Genomic DNA, 6,000 nt, shown 5'->3' with positions numbered 1-6,000 from the left:
CCCCGTGGGAATCGAACCCACAACGCTGGCGTTGCAAGCACCATGCTCTACCAACTGAGCTACACGGGACTGTATTGGTGGTGTTTGTCTCAGAGGTGACTCTGTTGAAGATAAGGAAAGCCTGGGAGCAGTGGTGTTTGTCTCAGAGGTGACTCTGTTGAAGATAAGGAAAGCCTGGGAGCAGTGGTGTTTGTCTCAGAGGTGACTGTTGAAGATAAGGAAAGCCTGGGAGCAGTGGTGTTTGTCTCAGAGGTGACTGTTGAAGATAAGGAAAGCCTGGGAGCAGTGGTGTTTGTCTCAGAGGTGACTGTTGAAGATAAGGAAAGCCTGGGAGCAGTGGTGTTTGTCTCAGAGGTGACTGTTGAAAATAAGGAAAGCCTGGGAGCAGTGGTGTTTGTCTCAGAGGTGACTGTTGAAGATAAGGAAAGCCTGGGAGCAGTGGTGTTTGTCTCAGAGGTGACTGTTGAAGATAAGGAAAGCCTGGGAGCAGTGGTGTTTGTCTCAGAGGTGACTCTGTTGAAGATAAGGAAAGCCTGGGAGTAGTGGTGTTTGTCTCAGAGGTGACTGTTGAAGATAAGGAAAGCCTGGGAGCAGTGGTGTTTGTCTCAGAGGTGACTGTTGAAGATAAGGAAAGCCTGGGAGCAATGGTGTTTGTCGCCCAACTGCAGGACAAAGAGCTCCTCCCTCCTCGCTGACTGCTCCAGATACTGCACCATGTTGGTTCAGACCTGGAAAAGTGCATCTGTCAAATATCTAACAGAGGTCAACTTTGTTTTAGACTATTATTTATGGCCCTCATCAACTGTCCAACAAAGCATGGAGGTAATCACTATTGAACTGCCTTCTTTTCCAAACATCCATCTGTAGAATGTGCAGGTTGGCAGCATTGTAGAGATTGGTATTGGATGCTGATTGGCTATTACTTCATTATTGTTTAACACTTACAGCTTGGCCACCTCACAGATGGGGAGAATAGTTTTACCGTCCGTACGGATCACCTTCAGGGCCACATTACACTTACGTTACATTGGATTAATTTATCAGATGCTCTTATCCAGAACGACTTACAGGAGCAATTAGGGTTAAATGCGTTCCACATGCGTCTGGGTGAAAACAACAGAATCAGAAGGTAGAACAAAAGCAGCAGAAGAAAGAGAAACTCCTCCCCAGATCACATGATGTCTTACCCAAGGTTTCTCAGGGTCTGGGTCACATGATGTCTTACCCAAGGTTTCCTCAGGGTCTGGGTCACATGATGTCTTACCCAAGGTTTCCTCAGGGTCTGGGTCACATGATGTCTTACCCAAGCTTTCCTCAGGGTCTGGGTCACATGATGTCTTACCCAAGCTCTCCTCAGGGTCTGGGTCACATGATGTCTTACCCAAGCTTTCCTCAGGGTCTGGGTCACATGATGTCTTACCCAAGCTTTCCTCAGGGTCTGGGTCACATGATGTCTTACCCAAGCTTTCCTCAGGGTCTGGGTCACATGATGTCTTACCCAAGCTCTCCTCAGGGTCTGGGTCACATGATGTCTTACCCAAGCTTTCCTCAGGGTCTGGGTCACATGATGTCTTACCCAAGCTTTCCTCAGGGTCTGGGTCACATTATGTCTTACCCAAGGTTTCCTCAGGGTCTGGGTCACATGATGTCTTACCCAAGGTTTCCTCAGGGTCTGGGTCACATGATGTCTTACCCAAGGTTTCCTCAGGGTCTGGGTCACATGATGTCTTACCCAAGCTTTCCTCAGGGTCTGGGTCACATGATGTCTTACCCAAGCTTTCCTCAGGGTCTGGGTCACATGATGCCTTACCCAAGCTTTCCTCAGGGTCTGGGTCACATGATGTCTTACCCAAGGTTTCCTCAGGGTCTGGGTCACATGATGTCTTACCCAAGGTTTCCTCAGGGTCTGGGTCACATGATGTCTTACCCAAGGTTTCCTCAGGGTCTGGGTCACATGATGTCTTACCAAAGGTTTCCTCAGGGTCTGGGTCACATGATGTCGTACCCAAGGTTTCCTCAGGGTCTGGGTCACATGATGTCTTACCCAAGGTTTCCTCAGGGTCTGGGTCACATGATGTCTTACCCAAGGTTTCCTCAGGGTCTGGGTCACATGATGTCCTACCCAAGCTTTCCTCAGGGTCTGGGTCACATGATGTCTTACCCAAGGTTTCCTCAGGGTCTGGGTCACATGATGTCTTACCCAAGGTTTCCTCAGGGTCTGGGTCACATGATGTCTTACCCAAGCTTTCCTCAGGGTCTGGGTCACATGATGTCTTACCCAAGGTTTCCTCAGGGTCTGGGTCACATGATGTCTTACCCAAGGTTTCCTCAGGGTCTGGGTCACATGATGTCTTACCCAAGGTTTCCTCAGGGTCTGGGTCACATGATGTCTTACCCAAGGTTTCCTCAGGGTCTGGGTCACATGATGTCTTACCCAAGGTTTCCTCAGGGTCTGGGTCACATGATGTCTTACCCAAGCTTTCCTCAGGGTCTGGGTCACATGATGTCTTACCCAAGGTTTCCTCAGGGTCTGGGTCACATGATGTCTTACCCAAGGTTTCCTCAGGGTCTGGGTCACATGATGTCTTACCCAAGCTTTCCTCAGGGTCTGGGTCACATGATGTCTTACCCAAGGTTTCCTCAGGGTCTGGGTCACATGATGTCTTACCCAAGGTTTCCTCAGGGTCTGGGTCACATGATGTCTTACCCAAGGTTTCCTCAGGGTCTGGGTCACATGATGTCTTACCCAAGGTTTCCTCAGGGTCTGGGTCACATGATGTCTTACCCAAGCTTTCCTCAGGGTCTGGGTCACATGATGTCTTACCCAAGCTTTCCTCAGGGTCTGGGTCACATGATGTCTTACCCAAGGTTTCCTCAGGGTCTGGGTCACATGATGTCCTACCCAAGCTTTCCTCAGGGTCTGGGTCACATGATGTCTTACCCAAGGTTTCCTCAGGGTCTGGGTCACATGATGTCTTACCCAAGGTTTCCTCAGGGTCTGGGTCACATGATGTCTTACCCAAGGTTTCCTCAGGGTCTGGATCACATGATGTCTTACCCAAGCTTTCCTCAGGGTCTGGGTCACATGATGTCTTACCCAAGCTTTCCTCAGGGTCTGGGTCACATGATGTCTTACCCAAGCTTTCCTCAGGGTCTGGATCACATTATGTCTTACCCAAGGTTTCCTCAGGGTCTGGGTTACATGATGTCTTACCCAAGCTTTCCTCAGGGTCTGGGTCACATGATGTCTTACCCAAGGTTTCCTCAGGGTCTGGGTCAGGTTTTACCCAGTGTCAAGGTTTCCTCAGGGTCTCTTCTCCTTTTTGGCAAAGAGGAGGACCTTCTCCACTGTCACTGGGAGCCAAAACTCATACAGCTGGTGGTTCGCCTCCTGGAACAAAATGTCAAAGTTCTGTTGTAACGAAATTGACATTTTGAACATGAAATTAGAACAGGTTACCTAATTACACATCTGGAATATATACACTAATAATTTACCATTGATTAATAAATTCAAGTTATACTAACCATTCCTCGGGTGTCATAGATTCTCGGCCACTCCAGCATTATCTCCTGTAGGGTTTTTCTGCTGTTCTCCCAAATCCATGCTGCATAATGTATTACGGTGGCCCTCATAAATGCTCTGACCTGGTTTGGTGAATCTCGCTGCCCTTTAGCCATTCCCTCATGCAGAACACCTCCGACTCTGTCAACTCTGATGGTGAGGGAAAACACAATCCTTATTACAAATGAATGATTTACTCTGAATACCTTATGGGTATTTAAAAAAAAACAAATTGTCAAGAGCTCTCATCTGGCATGGTAACTAAAATAGCAAATTCCTGAGAGGATTCCCTCTTCTCTGTCTGCACAGTATGAAAATGTATGCACCCACTAACTGTAAGTCGCTCTGGATAAGAGCGTCTGCTAAATGACTAAAAATGTAAAAAAAAATGTAATGCGCTCCCTTCCAAGGGCTCTCAGCTATTTCCTTCTGTTCCTCAGCTTGTCCTTTAAGTAGCCGGTGCCAGGATGTCGGTAGGCCAGGAGCGTACCACACCTCCTGTATGTTCATGAAGAAACAGAGGAAGAACCAGTCCAGAAACATGTCCATGTCCCTCGTTGTCTTTCAGAGATCAGTGCCAGGGACATGTCTTTTCTGGTGTCCGAAGTCTTAGTGTCTTAGTGGATAAATAATTATATCAGTCATTGCACACACGTTAAGCTATTTGATCAAGTGATCATTCAGGGATCCTTGTTAAGTGATCATTCAGGGATCCTTGTTAAGTTATCATTCAGTTATCCTTTTAAGTGATAATTCATGGATCCTTGTTAGGTGATAATTAATGGATCCTTGTTATATAATATAATATAATATGCCATTTAGCAGACGCTTTTATCCAAAGCGACTTACAGTCATGCGTACATACATATTTTATTGTGTATGGGTGGTCCCGGGGATCGAACCCACTACCTTGGCGTTACAAGCTCTACCAGCTGAGCTACTCACACCATGGAGGCCTCTTAGGACTGTCACCGGAATCACCTGGAATCGTCTGATTGCACTCGAAACAAGTTAAGCACATTTAGCAAAGTACAAGTACAGCGAGTGTACAAACGTTTATGTCTGAATTTAATTCTGTGAATAAGGTCGCAGATGCAGGAAACGGCCTTGATCTATCTCCTCCTCTGTTTCAATATTATTATTATTATTATTATTTTTTATTCCATAGAAAACATCCCACTCCTCTTCAATGGCTGTGCGAAGTTACTGATATTGACGGGAACTGGAACATGCTTTTTTAAATTTATTATTTCACCTTTATTTAACCAGGTAAGCCAGTTGAGAACAAGTTCTCATTTACAACTGCGACCTGGCCAAGATAAAGCAAAGCAGTGCGATAAAAACAACAACAGAGTTACATATGGGGTAAACAAAACATAAAGTCAAAAATACAACAGAAAATCTATATACAGTGTGTGCGAATGTAGTAAGTTATGGAGGTAAGGCAATAAATAGGCCATAGTGCAAAATAATTACAATTTCGTATTAACACTGGAATGATAGATGTGCAAAAGATGATGTGCAAATAGAGATACTGGGGTGCAAATTAGCAAAATGAATAACAATATGGGGATGAGGTAGTTGGGTGGGCTAATTTCAGAAAGGCTGTGTACAGGTGCAGTGATCGGTAAGCTGCTCTGACAACTGATGCTTAAAGTTAGTGAGGGAGATAAGTGTCTCCAGCTTCAGAGATTTTTGCAGTTCGTTCCAGTCATTGGCAGCAGAGAACTGGAAGGAATGGCGGCCAAAGGAGGTGTTGGCTTTGGGGATGACCAGTGAGATATACCTGCTGGAGCGCAGACTACGGGTGGGTGTTGCTATGGTGACCAGTGAGCTAAGATAAGACAGGGATTTGCCTAGCAGTGATTTATAGATGACCTGGAGCTTGTGGGTTTGGCGACGAATATGTAGTGAGGGCCAGCCAACAAGAGCGTACAGGTCACAATGGTGGGTAGTATATGGGGCTTTGGTGACAAAACGGATGGCACTGTGATAGACTACATCCAATTTGCTGAGTAGAGTGTTGGAGGCTATTTTGTAAATGACATTGCCGAAGTCAAGGATCGGTAGGATAGTCAGTTTTACGAGGGCATGTTTGGCAGCATGAGTGAAGGAGGCTTTGTTGCAAAATAGGAAGCCGATTCTAGATCAAACTTTTGATTGGAGATTCTTTATGTGAGTCTGGAAGGAGAGTTTACAGTCTAACCAGACACCTAGGTATTTGTAGTTGTCCACATACTCTAGGTCAGACCCACCGAGAGTAGTGATTCTAGTCGGGTGGGCGGGTGCAAGCAGCGTTCGGTTGAAGAGCATGCATTTAGTTTTACTAGTGTTTAAGAGCAGTTGGAGGCTACTGAAGGAGTGTTGTATGGCATTGAAGCTCGTTTGGAGGTTTGTTAACACAGTGTCCAATGAAGGGCCAGATGTATACAAAA

The sequence above is a fragment of the Coregonus clupeaformis genome, chromosome 27 (genome assembly GCF_020615455.1).
Source record: "Coregonus clupeaformis isolate EN_2021a chromosome 27, ASM2061545v1, whole genome shotgun sequence".
Taxonomy (NCBI): Eukaryota; Metazoa; Chordata; class Actinopteri; order Salmoniformes; family Salmonidae; genus Coregonus; species Coregonus clupeaformis.
This window is presented reverse-complemented; position numbering follows the sequence as displayed.